Genomic DNA, 18,845 nt, shown 5'->3' on the forward strand with positions numbered 1-18,845 from the left:
GGGAAACTTTTTCCTCCTCTCCACTGCCTCAGCCAAGGCCCCCTTATTCATTTCTCCCACACTCCTGTCTCCTTTGTTCCTGGTTTTGCAGGTGGGAAGACAGCGTGGAGCGGGTGTGGGGCTCGTTGGAAGCAGGGGCAGAGGCAGAACCCCGAAGACAGCTGCTGAGTTACCCTGTTACCTAATCCAATTCTCCGCCCCCGTTCAGCCACCTCCCCTCCCTCTGCATAACAATGGAAGGAAAGAGGAAGTGGGAAAGAATAAGGTCATCTAATTGAGTTAGAAGGGTAATTACCAGGACCCTGGAGCAGAGGTAAAGTAGCTCCCAGAAAGAAGGGATAAAGGCAGCCCACAAAAGAGTGGGGAAATTAGTAACAAATATTCACTTGTGCAGGGAAGCAAAAAAGTAAAAAACCTCAGCGGTGAATTGCACAGGCACTGGGGAAAGCTGAGGTAGGCAGCCAGGTCTGAGCCCAGGCAGGATCGGGAGAGGAAGAGAGAAAGCTACAAGCCAGGCCGGTATTTCACAGCGGCTGCCGTGGCCTAGTATTGAGTATCGGTGCCGCAAGGGAAGGATGAGTCAGTGCCACCAGATTCAAGTTTAGGGCAAAAGCCACTGGGAAGGCACTGGGCAAACACCTTTCCTGTGAGAGGGCTCGCTGGCTATCCAGTGAGGAACCCCAGTCAGATGCAGGAAACTAGGGGGGCCCTGGACCTTGCGGAAGAGCTCCTTCTCAGGGAGAGTGAGAGTGAGGTGCCCTGTTAATCCCCCTTCGCTTCCTCTGCAGGAGGTTTCAGCCAGGAATGCCGCCCGTCGGTTTCACAGAGCTGTCTAAAGCCAGGGTTGGCATAGCGCAGAGGGCAAAGTGGTGAGTAACAGATGATGTGGTGACTGTCACATCTTGCTGCAGGAGGCAAGGAAGCATGCTCTGAAACCAAAGAACATTCTTGGTCATGGGCATGGCTGTAAGTGCAGTGTGTGCCTCACGGGAGAGAGTGAGGAACGGTGGGTGTGGGGATCGGCCAACTGGCATCTGGTTCCTTTGAGGAAGGTAAGTTCCACCACCCCATCCTGATATTCAGAGCTGTTGAAAGGATGGCAGGACCAGGTTGCATCACTCAGCCGAGGTCTGCAGGGAAAGACAGAAAGTAATCCTGGGCGGATATTGGCCCACTGTAAGAGCTGTTCACAGTGGCTGAGGAACCAATTGTATTGCATGTTAGGGAAAGATTACCATCTTTGGAGGAAGTTTGTGATAGGTGACTTTGCTTATATGGTTTTGGGGCAGGCGGTTGTTTTGTTTCTTTGTGGGTTTTTTTTTTTGTCCATGCCTTGCGGTTTGTGGGATCTTAGTTCTCGCACCAGGGATCGAACCCGTGCCCCCTGCAGTAGGAACTCAGAATCCTAACCACTGGACAGCCAGGGAATTCCACTAAATGTGCCATTTTAACTAACCATTTTTTTAAAATATTTATTTATTTTGTTTATTTATTTTCCTTTTTTTTTTTTTGGCTGCATTGGGTCTTAGCTGCAGCACACAGGATCTTCGTTGAGGCATGCGGGATATTTTGTTACGGTGCACGGTCTCTTCGTTGCAGCACTCTGGCTTCTCTCTAGTTGCTGCACTCTGGCTTCTCTCTAGTTGTGGCACACGGGCCCCAGGGCGGTGGGCTCTGTAGTTTGCGGCATGCGGGCTCTCTGGTTGAGGCGTGTGAGTTCAGTAGTTGTGGCGCACACGGGCTTAGTTGCCCCGAGGCATGTGGGATCTTAGTTCCCTGACGAGGGATCGAACTGGAGTCCCCTGCATTGGAAGGCGGATTCTTTACCACGGACCACCAGGGAAATCCCTTAACTAACCATTTTTAAGTTATACAATTCAGTGACATTAATTACATTAACAATATTGTACAACCGTCACCACTATCTATCTCCAAGACTTTTTCATCACTCTAAACAGAACCTCTGTACTCATTTGTGTGCTTGTTTTTCCTCTAGAATATATTGGTCTCTGTGCGACAGAGTCGTGCCTGGTAAGTCATGCCTAGTCAAGAGGTCTCCTCACCTGAGTTTCTTTCATCACAGGATTGCTGTGAGTTCTTTCTGTATAAACAGCACTGTACTTTTTTCCTCCATATGCACACCTATTTCAACAAAGCAGATATTATATCAAACCACCCCAAAACTTGCCGCTTATTACTACAACCCTTTCACTTGTTCACAATTCTGTGAGTCATCAATTTGAGCAGAGCTCAGCTGGGCATTTCATCTGCTATTATCAACTAGGGTCATTCATGCCACTGCAGTCTTCTGTTGGCTCAACTAGAGCTGGGTGCTGTATAATATGGCCTCATTCAATGAATGAGACATTCAATGTCTGGCGCTGGCTACGGGCTGGGTGGTATATTTCCAGCATGCTACCTGGGCTGCTGGGTTCCAAAAGCAGCAAGGGAGAGAGGTCAAGACCCACTGCGCAAACATTTTTCAAGCTGCTGCCAGAATCATCTTTGCTCATGTCCCATCATCCACAACAAGTCACATGGTGAAGCCCAGAGTCAGTGTGAGAGGAGACTTAAAGAAAATACAGATACAGGTAGGCATTGTTCATTGGGGTCATTACTGTAACAATCAACCACACCTACATACTATTTTGCTTTTTTTTTTTTTTTTTTGCATTTTTAAAATATTTATTTATTTGGCTATGCCAGGTCTTAGTTGCAGCAGGTGGGATCTTTTAGTTGCTGCATGTGGGATCTAGTTCCCTGACCAGGAATCAAACCCGGGCCCCTTGCATTGGGATCACGGAGTCTTAACCACTGTACCATCAGGGAAGTCCCCTGTTTTGCATTTTGATTTCTCCCTTAACAGTATATTTATTTTCCAAGTTGATATAGTTCTTATAATTACATTTGTAATGACTACACAATAGCCATTATTACTCTATTTTTACATTTGTTTTAATTTTCACTATTATAAATAATTCATTAGTTAAACAGATAATTTATGAGTACCTACTATGTGTAAGGAGTTATTCAAGGGCGCTAGGGACACAGTTTGCTTTGATTCTTTGGGAGGGGTGGGGAGGAAACACAAACACATGAATATATAATATGTACTATGAAGAGAAGCAGGGAAAGGAGATTAGAGCCTGGCGGATGGGGGTGGAGGGCTGGGGTTTGCTATTTTAAGTCTTTTAAAAAATGCTTTGGGATTATGTTCTAAGAATAAAGAATTATTTCTTTTGCATCACATCCCTGTTGTGAGAAGTGAGATCACTAGGACATAGGGTAGGCATATTGTTAAAGCTTTCAAGATGGATGGCCCAATGCTCTCCCAAGAGTTTTCCCAGTTTATATCACCACCTGCAGGAGTTTGCTAAATGAGCTGCTTTGACCATAGTAACACTGAGCATTCTTATTAAAAAAAAAACCTTTGCCAATTTAATAGGTGAGTCTGGATACCTTTCATCAAGGTAGAATGTTATATCGCCATTTATCTTGACCACCTTTTGGACTTTGTAAACTTCTGAGATGTAATTGCCATTTTCTGTTGCTCTGGTGTGTGTGTGTGTGTGTGTGTGTGTGTGTGAGAGAGAGAGAGAGAGGTTAAGTGGCAAAAAAAATTTTTTTTTGATATGACCACACTTTGACATATACATGTTTCCTGTTGTGAAAAAAACTGGGGATAAAATATCTGGAATCATAAAGAGCCAAATACAGAGGAAACCAAATATTTTTAATCAGAGGGCTTAGGTAGGTTTTGGTTTTTTTTTTAAATTTTTTAAAATTATTTATTTTTGGCTGCATTGGGTCTTTGCTGCTGCGCGTGGGCTTTCTCTAGTCGTGGCGAGTGGGGGCTACTCTTCCTTGTGGTGTGCGGGCTTCTCATTGCAGTGGCTTCTCTTGTAGCGGAGCACGGGCTCTAGGTGCGCGGGCTTCAGTAGTTGCAGCATGCGGGCTCAGTAGTTGTGGCTCATGAGCTCTAGAGCGCAGGCTCAGTAGTTGTGGCACACGGGCTTAGTTGCTCCGCAGCATGTGGGATCTTCCCGGAGCAGGGCTCGAACCCGTGTCATTGGCAGGCGGATTCTTAACCACTGCGCCACCAGGGAAGCCCGGGTAGGTATTTCTTGAAGTGGCAGCCTAATCTTGGCCCTTAGGAGGGATAAAAGGTTCCTTGGTGGGTGCCCATCTGGGCGTTTATGGCTCTGACCCTGTGCTATGTACTCTGCTTGGCTGGGCACACACTTAGGCACTGACCAGGAGATGGGGCCACTTGTGGTCCTCACAGGACGGGCCCCAGTCTTGGGCTCATTGTGCTCATTGTGTCTATCTCTACCTTCTTTCTTCTTCTTCTTCTTTTTTTTTTTTTTTTTTAAGTGATAAGAAGTTTATTCTGTACTTCTCGAAGCATCAGGTAGGGGATAAAACTGGAGAGGGCCTGCTTTGGAGGTGTAGGGACTCTGGTAGGCTTTCTTCCTGTGCCGGGGAGGGCACCAGGGATGGCTTTAGGCTGTTCTCCTGGGAGGGCTACCGAGGAGCTTCACTGGGCTGGGGGTGCTGGGGCGGTGGCATTTGCAGTAGGGGGCCCTCGGGTGAAACAGGTTAGGAAGGTCCCCAGACAGACAGGGATTCTTCTGAGGGGTGAGGTAGGGTGCTTCCTTCAGCCAGCCCGGGCGGAGAACAAGGGCGGAGAGTGGCCACAGGAGTCCAGTCGGGAGCGGAAGAGCTCATTCTGCACAGTTTGGCCCAGCGAGCACAGGGGATTCTTCACCACCAGCTCCACATACAGATCACCGTGGATGTGGTGCAGCACATCTCGGATGGGTCCCACGCCCAAGTCAGTATTCATGACAACGCTGATCCCAGCGGGCATCTCGTACTAATGGAGTTTGTAACGTCTAGTTTGGAAGGCCAGGAAGCCGTCCTTCATGTCTAGCGGGGACATCTTGCTGACAAAGGAAAGGATAGAGAAGAGCATCCCGTACATCAGCTTGTACTCCTCCTACTTGGGGATCTCCGCTTGCTTCTTGCGTTGCCACTCGCAGTAATGCAGACACACTCCGTTCCGGTCAAACAGGTACAGGTTGTGGACAGCTGTGGGGACTGCTCCGAGTGCCTGTCACTCCATAGTTCCTATCTCTACTTTCTAGGTCTGTCAGCGTCCATGACCCATACATAGTATGCCTGTCTGCCCTATGAGAAAGTGTTTCATTCATTAATTAATGCATGTATTTATGCACTTATTTACCCAATAATTGATCCATCTATTCATTTGGGCATGTATTCATACGTTAGCACAGTCGTTTATTCAGTACACATTGACTATAAGAGTTGTGACTTAAAAAAAAAGAGTTATGACTCTTTACTTTGATGCCAGAAGGATTGATGATAATTAGAGACCCGAGTGGGTGCCCAGGGAAAAGTCCCAGGCTCCAGACCTACAGTCCTGTTGTTGGCATTATATAAATGGAGATCACGGCGGTGCGCTGGCCAGCAGTTCTTGGTCCACTAACTTTGACCAAATAAATTCTTGTTTTACTAAACCCAAAGCAAAATGTGCTGACTAAGCCTTCTTTACCAGTAAAACTGTATTACATTTCTCTTTGTGATAGGAAAGGTTAGAACAACAATGTGTGACCTTAACAACTCTGGGCACTGAATCTGCATTATGTCACCTGTGAAAAAAACAGATGTCCCTTCGTTCAAGTCACAGACTTTATTTGGCAAGTTATGTACCTTTGTGCTAAGAGATGAGGGACATTTTTTTCTTTTTAAGCAAAATTGACACTCCCCATCCTTAAAGAGCTTGTAATCCAGTTGGAGAAATAAGGCCTGTCCACCTAGAATTATAGATCATAGAACTAAGGAATGTTTTATGTTGAAATCTGCTTAAAGACCCATCTGGTCTGAAATTCCCTACCAAGGTGGAACTCCCCATACAAAGTACTCTGCAAATAGTCTTTTCAGCTTTGTACCAACACTCCTCTGGTGAGAAAACTACTATTAATTTTTTTAATTAGAAAAGCTGTATGTGCTTAATGTAACACATTGAAAAAATACGGCAGAGTATCAAAGTAAAAAGTCAAGCCTCACCTCAAATCCCCCACCTCCCTACCATTTGTTACAGGATGCTAAGAATGGCTATTTTCTATACTTGTACAAACACATACATGGACATTTTCACCCCATACTTTCAATTGTAATCTATTTTTAAAATTAGATAACATATACAATATAAAAATCAAAGGGTATGTATGAAAGAATATACAATGAAAAGAAAGTCTCTTCTATCCCTCTCCCTCTAGCACCTCAGTTCTTCTCCCCAGAGGCAGCGATGTTACTACTTTTGCATGTATCCTTCCAAGGATAGTCTGTGCGTTTTACAAGCATATATGTTATTATTATTATTATTATTATTATTTTTTGACCACACTGCGTGGCATATGGGTTCTTAGTTCCCTGACCAGGGATCAAACCCACGCCCCCTGCAGTGGAAGCATTGAGTTTTAACTACTGGATCACCAGGGAAGTCCCTCTTTTTTTTTCTTTTCTTTTCTCTTTTTTTTTTAACACAAGTGTTAGCAGATTAAATACAATGTTTCCCCCTTAATTACATATCTTAGAAATTATTCCATACTTAGAGCAAGCTGCTTTATTCCTTTTAACAGGTGCATAGCATTTCATTGTATGGATATGTCATAATTTAATAAATCAATCTATTTATGACTATTTTGGGGTTCCTGCCCTTTTGCTATTACAGACAAGGCTGCAATGAATAACTTTGACTATACTACATCTTTTTTCACATGCACACAAGGTTGTGGGATAAATATCTAAAAGTAGAATTGTTGGATCAAATTGTTGGATCAAAATAACAAATAACATTTGTTATTTTGATAGATATTGCCAGTTGCTCTCAGTAGATGTTGTATCAATTTGTATTCCATTCATCAACTATGAGAGTTGGCATTATGTAATGCCCATGCTATTACTAGGATATTAATTACTTTTCTTTTTAACTTTTGCCAACTTGGTAGGTTAAAAATAGTTACCTTTAGCTGTTTTCATTTGCACTTCTCTTATGAATGAAGTTGAGCATCTTTCATATACGTGAGAGTCATTGTGTTTATTTTCTGTGTGCCGTCTGTTCATATCCTTTACCTGTTTTTCTATTTTTTTCTCCTTGTTGCTTTTCTTGTAAATATTAGGCTTTATATATACATATGTTTTTTTAAATAAGAACAATTTAAATTGAAAATTTTTTCCAGTTTGTTATTTCTCTTATGACTTTCTTTTTCCATGCAGGAATTAAAAAAAATTTTTTTTTAATTTTTTAATTGTTCAATTCAGTGAATGTAAATGAAATAAGCCAGACAAAGAAAGACCAATATTGCATGATCTCACTTATATGTGGAATCTAAAAGAATGGACCTCATAGTAACAGAGTAGGATGCTCATTACTGGAAGCTGGGGCTGGGGGAAATGGAGAGATGTTGGTCAAAGGGTACAACTTTTCAGTTATAAGATGAATAACTTTTGGAGACCTAATGTATAGCATGGTGACTAGAGTTAATAATAATGTATTGTATACTTGAAATCAACTAACATTGTAGATCTCAAGGGTTCTTACCACCATCACCAAAAAAAAAAAGGTAACTTGGTGAGGTGATGGATTTGTTCATTAGCTTGATTTTGGTAATCATTTCACAATGTATATCCAAACATCATGTTGTATACCTTAGATATATACAATTTCACTTTCCAATCGTATCTCAGTAAAACTGGGGGGAAAAAAGCTGAAACTTATTAGTATTTTCTTTTACAGCATCTTGTTTTATCTATTTATTTTAGTGTTTGTTTTACCATACTGAGCAAAGCTTGTCTATAGCAAGATTCAAAAATTCTACCACGTTCTCTTCTAGTACATTTGTTCTTTCACTTTTCACATTCCAACCTTTCCTCCATCTGGAATTTATTTTCCTTTAGACTATAAAGTAGTGATCCAATTGTATTTCTTTTCCAGATTGCTCTTCAGTTTCCTAACACCTTCTATTGAATAACCCATTTTTGGGAATTCCCTGGCAGTCCAGTGGTTAGGGCCCTGTGCTTCCACCACAGGGGGCACGTGTGTTCAATCCCTGGTTGCAGAACAAAGATCCCACAAACCACCTGGCACAGCCAAAAAGAAAAAAATCCATTTTTATTTAATTTATTTTTTTGGCCACACTGTGTGGCTTGCAGGATCTTAATTCCCTGACCAGGGATTGAACCCGGGCCAAGGCAGCGAAAGCACCAAGTCCTAACCACTGGACAGCCAGGGAATTCCCTGAATAATCTATTTTTAGAATACTATCTTTATAATAAACTAAATTTATATATACAAATTATATATAAAATTTTACACATATATATGTTTCTGGGCTTTTAATTTTGTTTCATTGATCTATCTGCCTAGTGTTTTTTGTTTGTTTGTTTGTTTTTTGTTTTGGCTGCATTGGGTCATCGTTGCTGGGCGCAGGCTTTCTCTAGTTGCGCTGACTGGGGGCTACTCTTCGTTGCGGTACGCGGGCTTCAGTAGTTGTGGCGCATGGGCTTAGTTGCTCTGCGTCATGTGGGATCTTCCCGGAGCAGGGCTGGAACCCATGTACCCTACATTGGCAGGAGGATTCTTAACCACTGTACCACCAGGGACGTCCCCTGCCTAGTGTTTAAAAAACAAAATTCAACCAAGTAAATTTGAAGATCTAATTGGCTTTATTAGGCGATTCATGATTTGGGTGGAATCTCATCTAGCAACTAGAAGAGCCTCCAAGGAGTTGTACAATATGGAAGGTTTTTATAGGAAGAAGGGTGGGGAAAGGGAGCTATTAGCAAAAGAAAAGAAAAGATTATTTTTAGGCTAGGGCATCTTTTTTTAGAGGAAGGGAACAGCAATGGTTTTGTCATGCAGATTGGCTCTTCTTGGTTGGGGAAGGCGGGGTGGAAAGGGAGAGGGCCCATGTGACAGATTACCTTACTGGTGCTTGATCGGAAAATTCCAGACTGGTTGGTTAAGATTACATTTCTGGGAGAGGCTGAAACTGCAATTAGATCAGGTATTAAATCTAGGTTTGGTGTCATGGGCTTTTAACATGAGTGATGCCATTTTGGGACTGTGGTTTTCTTTTTAACTTTCCTCATGTCCCTTACCATACTGTTTTTATTATTCTGTGTTTAATATGTTTAATACCTAGAAGAGATGGTCATCTTTTTTTTCCCAGAATTTTCCTAGATATTCTTCGAATATAAATTTAAAAATTGTGTAGTTAAAAAAAACTTGATGTTTTAATCCTGGTTATGTTAAATGTGTAGACTAATTTATTGTGAATTGACATCTTTATAATATTGAGTCTTCCTACCCAATATATGTATTTTCCTCTTCCTATCAGACTATTTTTTGAGGCAACACATTCTATCATTGGATGATTCTGATAGTTTTTAAAGTTCCCCTTGTTTTGAGGTATATCTCTTTCTCTATATTTTCTAGGCAATAGTTCTAATTTTGTCGTTTGAGACTATACAGGCGTTAACATTTCAAGTGTTAAACATGATCTACAGAAAGCTACATCAGTGCTTCCCAACCTTCTACATCATGGAACACAAAGGAAATTGTAAATGTGCACTGAACACTGGGGTAAGTAGATGAACTTTTTGCAGTCCAAGGTGATGGTGTTGGTAAGGAGGGAATCAGGCTGCTCCAGGCCCTATTTCTGCTGACTTGCTGAGGGAGCTACAGCTGGGACCCTGTGAAACCCCCTAGGGCACATCATCTGGGAGGCTCTTCACTAGAAGGTCCACTCCTTGCACCTCTCCACCCCATTTCTGCTCCCCAGACCTGCTTTTCTTTCTAGACCTTAATATACCAAGCACATTCTCTCTCTCTTTTTTTAAAAAATTTATTTATTTTATTTATTTTTGGCTGCGTTGGGTCTTCATTGCTGCGCATGGGCTTTCTCTAGTTGCGGCGAGCGGGGGCTACTCTTCGTTGCAGTGCGCGGGCTTCTCGCTGCAGTGGCTTCTCTTGTTGTGGAGCACGCGGGCTTCTCGCTGCAGTGGCTTCTCTTGTTGTGGAGCACGGGCTCTAGGTGTCCGGGCTTCAGTAGTTGTGGTTCGCGGGCTCAGTAGTTGTGGCTCACAGGCTCTAGAGCTCAGGCTCAGTAGTTGTGGCGCATGGGCTTAGTTGCTCCACGGCATGTGGGATCTTCCTGGACCAGGGCTCGGACCCTTGTCCCCTGCATTGGCAGGTGGATTCTTAACCACTGCGCCACCAGGGAAGCCCCGCACGTTCTCTTTTCGGGACCTTTGGCTTTGCTCTTCCCTCCGCCTAGCTGGCTATGGCCCCAGAAGTTCACACAGCTGGCGACTCATTCTCTAGCTCACTGGGCAATCATACCTAAAGGAGCACCTCTCTCCTGCCCCAAGTCATGCTACTTTCTTGGTATCACATCAGGTTTAGAAATTTCCAGATGATTTGTGTGTTTGTTGTCTCTCTCCCCACCACTAGAATGTAAGCTCCAAAAAGGCAGAAGTCATGTCTGTTTTGTTCTCTTCTATCCCCAGAGCCTTACACAGTGCCCTGCCCATGCACTCAGTTTGCTCTGTGAATGAGTGAAAGGGCTTCCTACTCTAGATTTTGGAGGATATTTTTCATGACCACTTCAGTTCTTATTCCCAGCTTGACCTCTCTGTACCCACCTACTTCCCACAACCAAACTTCTTGGTCTGATCAAAGGGCTTCTGGAGGAACTGTCCAGCCAGTTATGACTCCTGCTATCTACACTGTCTCCCCACTGTTTTGGCCATCCTGGCCACAGAGACACCACAGGACCTTATCGTCCCCCTGGCAGAACCCAGATAATACTGTGTCTGCAGTATTCTCGGAATCCGCTCAGTTTAGCAACGCTATCAAAAACGGAAATGAGGTTAACTTGGCAGGAAATGAGGTCAGTTTGGCAACTGTTGGTGAAACATTGTACAATGTAAGAGTTAACAGTCTGAGTTAACAATGCAAGCTATGTCATACAGCAGTGCAATAGGAAGATCAAATGGACCATGAGCCGTGCAGGGCAATTCGGGCTCAGAGAGGGAATATCCCAGTAAACTGATGATTGATCGCTTTCTGTGTACCTTGGACAGGTGACTGAGTGTATAGTGGAGAACTGCTGAGTCCTCCCAACCTGGGATAAAGATCTCTCAGGGCATTGTAGGAGAATGGCTTTGGTTAAAATCAATAAGCACCATTTATTAAGCCTCCCATACCCTGTGCTAAGCATCTCTTATCTCTACTCCTCCCAATATCCCTAAATTGGTGATGTTAACCATTTCAGAGAGAATGAAAAGGAAATTTAAATGACTAAAGGACCTACCCAAGGTCACAGGGTGTGTGATAAGGCAGGGATTCAATCCAGCCCACACTCCCACCCCAATTTGCTCCCCCCTTTTTATCCTACGCTAAATGAGGAGGAAAATACAAATATAGGGCTCTAATCTATCTATATTTTTTATTTTTTTATTTATTTATTATGTATTTATTTTTGTCTGTGTTGATTCTTTGTTTCTGTGCGAGGGCTTTCTCTAGTTGCGGCAAGCGGGGGCCACTCTTCATCGTGGTGCGCGGGCCTCTCACCGTCGCGGCCTCTCTTGTTGCGGAGCACAGGCTCCAGACGCGCAGGCTCAGTAGTTGTGGCTCACGGGCCCAGTTGCTCCGCGGCATATGGGATCTTCCCAGACCAGGGCTCGAACCTGTGTCCCCTGCATTGGCAGGCAGATTCTCAACCACTTCGCCGCCAGGGAAGCCCTCTAATCTATATTTTTAATTGAAGTATAGTTGATTTACAATGTTGTGCTTCATTTCTGCTATATAGCAATGTGACTCAGTTATACACATATATACATTTTTTTTAATATTCTTTTCCATAATGGTTTATCCCAGGAGATTGGGTATAGTTCCCTTTGCTATACAGTATAATGAATTCTTGTGCAAGCAAACATCGGTTTGAATCTACCTACTGGGATATAACATGCTTGATCAATTCTGAAATGTTATATTTAAGTCTTTGGAATTATTCTTGTTAATGGGCCACGTACAGAAATAGAAGTTGAGTCAATATAGAAAGAAAATCTACAGAAAAGTCTAGGATGGTTATCAGAGATGATCAGCACGCTCACATTTCCATACGTCACAGTCCGTCAAAGCTAATAGGCATAAAAGCTAATCAACAGAATAGACCCATAAATGAAAATAATGATGCTGTTAATGTAGACGAGGGATACAGCTGAGCTGATTAACCTCCTGTCTCAGCCACTTCTTTCCTGAACTTGTGGAGACAATGATGCAATTATAACCAGAAAGAACAGAGGCTTATTAGAATGATAACTCCATGTGGAGGACATTTAATGTTTTCATTGCAGGCTCATATCTCCCCATTTCTCCTGGATAATTATCACCACTGGCTGCCTCCCCCTCCCTCACTGCTAACGACACACACACACACACACACACACACACACACACACACACACACACTCTGGCACTACACCAGGATGTTTGAACTGGCACTAGGGGAAGGTGTAAAGTTCTTCTTGGGTGGGAGGTGCAGTCTGAAAACTGCCAACAGCTATTGTTCCATTCACTTGTAGAAACTTGACTGAGACAAAGTGGTTGACCTACAAAGAGATGCACAGACAAGAAAAGGAAGGGGAGAAAGAGAGAGTCAGTCTTACTTGCCATTGCCCTTGAGGCTGTTTCTGTGGTCGTCTAAGCTAGTAGAGCTGGGTTTCTTTCACTTGGCAGGCTAACTGTTCACCGTTTTCATTCCAAGCACCTCAACCATCAGCTTTCTATTGGCTGTTTGAGGTTCATCCCCTCTGATGGGGGAGAATTCTGTTTTGTGTGTATTGGTGTGTGTGCGTGTGGCCTCACCCATTCTTTCCTGGGAAATCTCCCTTCCAGTCTCCACCCCTACCAGCCATGTGTTCTTAGGGACTGTACATAAGTTTTAATACTCACTTGAAATAAAGTTAATTCTACTTTTTAAGTCAGCCTCATCTGTTTAAAAAGAATCTGTTTGGTGTTTTTCTTTCATTTTACCCCTAAAACTAGATGTGGGCAAGCCTTGGCGTAAGCTGTGGAATAGAAGATAAAGCACTAGAATGGACTCAGGGGCCTGGATCCTCTCCTGGCTGTGTGACCTTGAGCAAGTTTCTTGAAAGTTTTTTTTTTTTTTAATAAATTTATTTATTTTATTTGTCTTTGGCTGCATTGGGTCTTTGTTGCTGCGCATGGGCTTCCCCTAGCTGCGGCGAGCGGGGGCCACTCTTCGTTGTGGTGCATGGGCTTCTCATTGTGGCGGCTTCTCCCGTTGCGGAGCACGGGGTCTAGGCGCGCAGGCCTCAGTAGTTGTGGCACACGGGCTCAGTAGTTGTGGCTCGTGGGCTCCAGAGCACAGGCTCAGCAGCTGTGGCGCACGGGCTTAGCTGCTCCGCGGCATGCGGGATCCTCCCGGACCAGGGCTTGAACCCGTGTCCCCTGAATTGGCAGGCGGACTCTCCACCACTGCGCCACCAGGGAAGCCCATCTTGAAAGTTTTTGAATCTGTCTTCGTCTGTTAAATGAAATGAGTATGTGCAAACATCTAGTACAATGCCTGGCACACATTGCGTGCTCAGTAAATGTTTGTGAAATGAATAATTTAACGAGGGAATTGAATTGTAGTGTCCCTTTTTGAGTTTACTATATGGACAATAAATTCCTTTTGGTCTTTAGAGCTCTAACCCACTCTTAGTCCACTGAGACCAAAGGTTATACCCCTCCTCTCCTGTTTGTTGAAATATCAAAGCCCTGGGAGACAGCATTTGATTGGCAGAGCTTCTGTCACATGCCCCAAGGGCGCAGTGAGAGGAACTTCCTATAGAAAGAATCTTCTAGGGACACTTGCAGCTTCCTAGTAATTAATTTATGCTCAGGAACTACTAGTAAAATGAATACCTAGGTGAACTTATCATAAAATTATCACACTGTACTTCAAAATCAAATATATTCATGGAGTCAATTATTTGTGCCTTTTCCCCACTCCTTCGGGAGAATATCAGATTTGTCTACTGAAACTCAACAGCTTTGCCATCAACCAAAAACATTTATGAAGCTTCAGACTATGGTAGAAGAGCAGGGGATGTAAAGAGGTGGCAGGTCCAAACCTTAATCATGAAGACCTTGGCCATTGCAAAGACAATATTACTGCCATAGTGTTCATTTATAAATCAGTAAGTATGTTTGCTATAGGAACTTCTAAAATATTCTAGGGTCTAGATTGTGACAGCAGAGGACCAGAGGATTTTTCTTTTTGGGCCATGTTGGCTGGCTGGCGGATTTTAGTTCCCGGACCAGGGATTGAACCCACATCCTCGTCAGTGAAAGTGCGGAGTCCTAACCACTGGACCACCAGGGAATTCCCGAAGAGGATTTTATTTTTTATTGTTTCCCAGTTTTGCTAAGCTATAACTGACATAACATTGTATTATATTAAGGTATACAACATAATGATTTGATATATGAAGCTATTGCAAAATGATCACTGTTAAGGGATTTTGAACCAATCTCGGTAACTTTCATTTTTGGTTCTGTAATGGATTTTCATCTCCTTATTGACTCTTGTATACTAAATGTTTATTTCCTCTGATTATAAATTTATCCATGGATTCTTATCCCATAGTGTACAAGATCACTATTATATAAAGTTCAGATGCTAGCGTAACTGGTGGCTCCTTCTCCAGACGTCAGGGCCCGCTCACCCGGGGGCAGGTTCTGCTCACCCCAGCAGATGCAGTCCTGCGCAGGCGCAGCTGGAACCCCTAAGGAGTAGTTTTCTGGCTAAGACTCTGACCGAAGCTTGGCCTGCTCCTCCTGCGGTTAAGTTTAAAGGAGCGTTTTCCAAGGGTCTTTTCTAAACCAGAAATGTAGATTTGCCCTTGTGGTCTAGGTAAACACTTTCCTTCCTGAATTAGGCTCAAGTGTTAAGGAATCCCTGACTGCCAGAGCTCATGGTGCAGTAAACGCCCTTATTCCGGTTCACACCACCTTGCAACCCGATTAAAGGGAGCAAAGTTTAGACTCTGTGGGGTCCTGATCCTGGCAGAAGCAGTGACCAGTCTCACCTGGGGATACTTCTTTTACTAATTGTTGTCTTTTGAGTAGTTCTTTTCAATAATCAAAGTCAGCCACAGCCAGGGGTCCTCAGTCCCCTTTTCTGATCCTCAAGCCCAATCAGTCCTGCACCTTGGAATGCCTTTTCTTCCTGCTTGCCCCAGAGCAGTCTGAAGATAGTGACTCCTGCTGGGCCATTCCTGTGCCCTGGGGCTAGGATCTGGAGTTTAAAGTCGTCAGCAAGGGAGAGTCCTTCCTGAGCTAGTGGCCTTGTCTTTCACCCAAAGGCAGAGCTTGAATGAAGATAGTGACTTCAAAGGAAGAGGGAGAATTCCAGACTAGAGATAAGCTCCAGAGAAAGTTAAAGAAAGAAGGATAAACAGAATTTGAATACCATTCAGTCTGTCAACTAGGTTAAAAAATTAGTCATACATAAAAAAGGAGCTGAAAAGATTAACATTGAAATGTTGACAGATTTTTCTTTTTAAAATTTTTTAAAAATTGATTTATTTTATTTACTTTTGGCTGCGTTGGTGCGCGGGCTTTCTCTAGTTGCGGTGACGGGGGTGGAGGTGGGGTGGGCGGCTACTCTTCATTGCGGTGCGCTGGCTTCTCATTGCGGTGGCTTCTCTTGTTGCGGAGCACGAGCTCTAGGCGCGCGGGCTCAGTGGTTGTGGCACACAGGCTTAGTTGCTCCGCAGCATGTGGGATCTTCCCCGACCAGGGCTCGAACCTGTGTCCCCTGCATTGGCAGGCAGATTCTTAACAACTGTGCCACCAGGGAAGCCCCAGATTTTTCTTTTAATATGAGATTACAGCTGATTTTTCTTCTTTTTTAAAAATAATTATTCTTTTTTATTGACATATCATTGATTTACAATATTGTGTTAATTTCTGCTGTACAGAGCAAAGTGATTCAGTTTTCTTTATATCCTTTCTACCAGTAGGTGTTACCTTTTCCATTTATTTATAGCTGCATCGGGTCTTCGTTGCTGCCCGCGGGCTTTCTCTAGTTGCGGTGAGCGGTGGGGGGGGGGGGGGGCGGGTATCTTGTTGCGGAGCACTGGCTTTAGGTGCGTGGGCTCAGTAGTTGTGGCGCACGGGCTTTGTTGTTCTGTGGCATGTGGGATTGGCATGTGGGATCTTTCCGGACCAGGGCTCGAACCCATGTCCCCCGCGATGGCAGGCAGATTCTTAACCACTGAGCCACCAGGGAAGTCCCTACCTTTTCCTTTTTTTTTTTTTTTTTTAAATTATTTATTTATTTATTTTTGACTGTGTTGGGTCTTCGTTTCCGTGCGAGGGCTTTCTCTAGTTGCGGCAAGCGGGGGCCACTCTTCATCGCGGTGCGCGGGCCTCTCACTGTCGCGGCCTCTCTTGTTCCGGAGCACAGGCTCCAGACGTGCAGGCTCAGTAGTTGTGGCTCACGGGCCTAGTTGCTCCGCGGCATGTGGGATCTTCCCAGACCAGGGCTCGAACCTGTGTCCCCTGCATTGGCAGGCAGATTCTCAACCACTGCGCCATCAGGGAAGCCCCTATCACTTGTCTTTTAATCTTGTTTTTTATTTTGTGTGTGTGTCTGTGTTTAGTTGCATAGAAGATTTTAAAATGTATGCAATAAAAACTGCCAAATTTTCCTTTCATGTTTTCTGTGTTTCATTTCATACTTAGGAAAACCTTCCATTATAAATTGAGTTTATGGTAATACTTTCTTATTTTCCTATAATACTTTTATGGGTTTTTATATTGTGCTCTTAAATCTGTCTGGAATTTTTATTAGTATAGAGTGTGAGGTAGAATATATCTTAATTTCCAAATATTCAGTTGCCCAGTACCAGGCACTGAATACTCATTCCAATTCATTGATTTGAAAGTGCTATCTTGGGACCTCCCTGGTGGTGCAGTGGTTAGGACTCCATGCTCCCAATGCAGGGGGCCCGGGTTCAATCCCTGGTCAGGGGACTATTGATCCCACCTGCATGCCTTAACTAGGAGTTCTCATGCCACAACTAAGGAGCCCATGTGCTGCAACTACAGAGCTGGTAAGCTGCAACTAAGACCTGGTACAACCAAATAAATAAATAAATATTTTTTTAAAAAAAAGAAAGTGTCATCTTTATTATAAACTAAATGTATTTTCATATATACACAGGGTCTGTTTTTGGATATTCTATGATACCATATTGTGTTAATTACTATTGCCTTTTACTGTGATTTGCTATCTGATAAGGCAGCTCTCCTCACTGATCATTTTTTAAAATGTTCTTTTCTGTGCTCATGCATTTTCAATCTGAACAATCCTGAGACTCAGATAAGCTTGAGGATGACCATATTGTCATTCCAATAGATGTCAAAAGAGCATTCGATAAAATTGAACATCCACAATATGAAATATTATGCAGTTGTCTAAAAAAAGGAGAGAGAGAGCAAGAAAGAGAGCTATTTGTACCTTAATGGAAAGATCTCCAATACAAGTGAAGAAAACAACAGAACAATGTATAGCTTATGAATCTCTTGAATTAAAAAAAGAAAAGTTATATACGTATATGCCCATGTATGAAAATATATATGAATTCAAAAACCCAGTTCTGGAGGGATACACCTTTAACCGTCATGGCTTTTGTTTCCGGGGAAGGGAGTACGAGGGTAGGGGTGTCCTGGATACTGTGTAGTGTGATCCAGATGCACCTTCTTTTTTTTTTTTTTTTTTTTTTTTCAGATGCACCTTCTTAAGACCAAGGCACTTCACCCATTTGCCAGGAATGTCTCCTGCTGACAACTTATGCAGAGTGCCTCTCCAGACATTGCCCTCAGCTGCACGTAGCTGTGTTGCCAAGTTTAAGCCCTTCCCTGGGGACAGATTGCATCCAGTAACTGGTTCTTATGCAGTACAAATGCGTGTCTTCTTTGCTTCAGTTTGGGACAGTTATGAAGGGCAATCCTAGCTTCAGAGCTCCCCCAGGGATTGCTGCAGCCTCTGTTGCAACCTGCTACTACTTGGCAACCTAACTTCTCTCTTGGCCGCGTCTCGCTTCTCTCATTCCCTCACAGATGTTTCTGAAAGTACTTCCCAATAACCCACCCGCACACAAGTTTGTCTGACAGTCTATTTCCTGGGGTACCCAGCTTACTGCCATAGGCAATAAATTATTGAGTGGTGGAGTGTAGGTGGGTGGGTTTTTCACATTCTGCTCCCTTACATAAACTGGAATAATTTATTTATAAGACTTGTATAATTTTTAATTTGTGTTTAAATATTACCGTTAAATAGAAGCTATAACAACAAGGTTGAGCTAACTTTTAAAAAAGAAACTCTCATGCCCCCATAACTCTCCCCCTTCCCACCCAGTAGTCTCACTACTGTAGCACAAGTCATTTCATTTCTATGTACTTCCCTGAGCAGGGATCACACATGGTCATATTTTTGCCTGGCTTTCTGTGGTGGAAGGAACCACATAGTAATGCAGATTTCTCATAAAGGTGGACTTTTCACTGCTCTATATGAATGATAAAAGAGCAAGGCACACTTGAACCAGAACAGGCATTCAGAGCATTCTGAGAGCCATTGTCTCCCCCTTGGGTCCAGAGCGGGTGAGTGAGTTGTATTCCATGAAAAAGGAAATTCCTGGAGGAACTTTACTTCATATCACTCAGCCTCTGAGCCAAA

General features: G+C 43.4%; 2 long non-coding RNA genes and 1 pseudogene across 3 annotated transcripts; 1 reads left to right on the forward strand and 2 right to left on the reverse strand.

The window, feature by feature from the left end:
• The first annotated feature begins 776 nt into the window (after positions 1–776).
• Positions 777–13,228, forward strand: LOC309660558. Its single transcript, XR_014263463.1, has 3 exons — positions 777–869; positions 9,524–9,670; positions 13,139–13,228. It is a non-coding gene; the product is annotated as an uncharacterized lncRNA (long non-coding RNA).
• Positions 2,935–7,065, reverse strand: LOC309659559 (trafficking protein particle complex subunit 1 pseudogene; annotated as a pseudogene). Its single transcript has 2 exons — positions 7,050–7,065; positions 2,935–5,100 (listed from the first exon to the last, which is right to left on the reverse strand). The product of its transcript is annotated as a trafficking protein particle complex subunit 1 pseudogene (transcript).
• A 9-nt stretch (positions 13,229–13,237) lies between the features above and the next one.
• Positions 13,238–17,979, reverse strand: LOC309660565. Its single transcript, XR_014263470.1, has 2 exons — positions 17,904–17,979; positions 13,238–17,866 (listed from the first exon to the last, which is right to left on the reverse strand). It is a non-coding gene; the product is annotated as an uncharacterized lncRNA (long non-coding RNA).
• Between the last annotated feature and the right edge of the window lie 866 nt (positions 17,980–18,845).

Source organism: Balaenoptera physalus, assembly GCF_965194825.1.
Source record: "Balaenoptera physalus genome assembly, chromosome: 4".
NCBI lineage: Eukaryota > Metazoa > Chordata > Mammalia > Artiodactyla > Balaenopteridae > Balaenoptera > Balaenoptera physalus.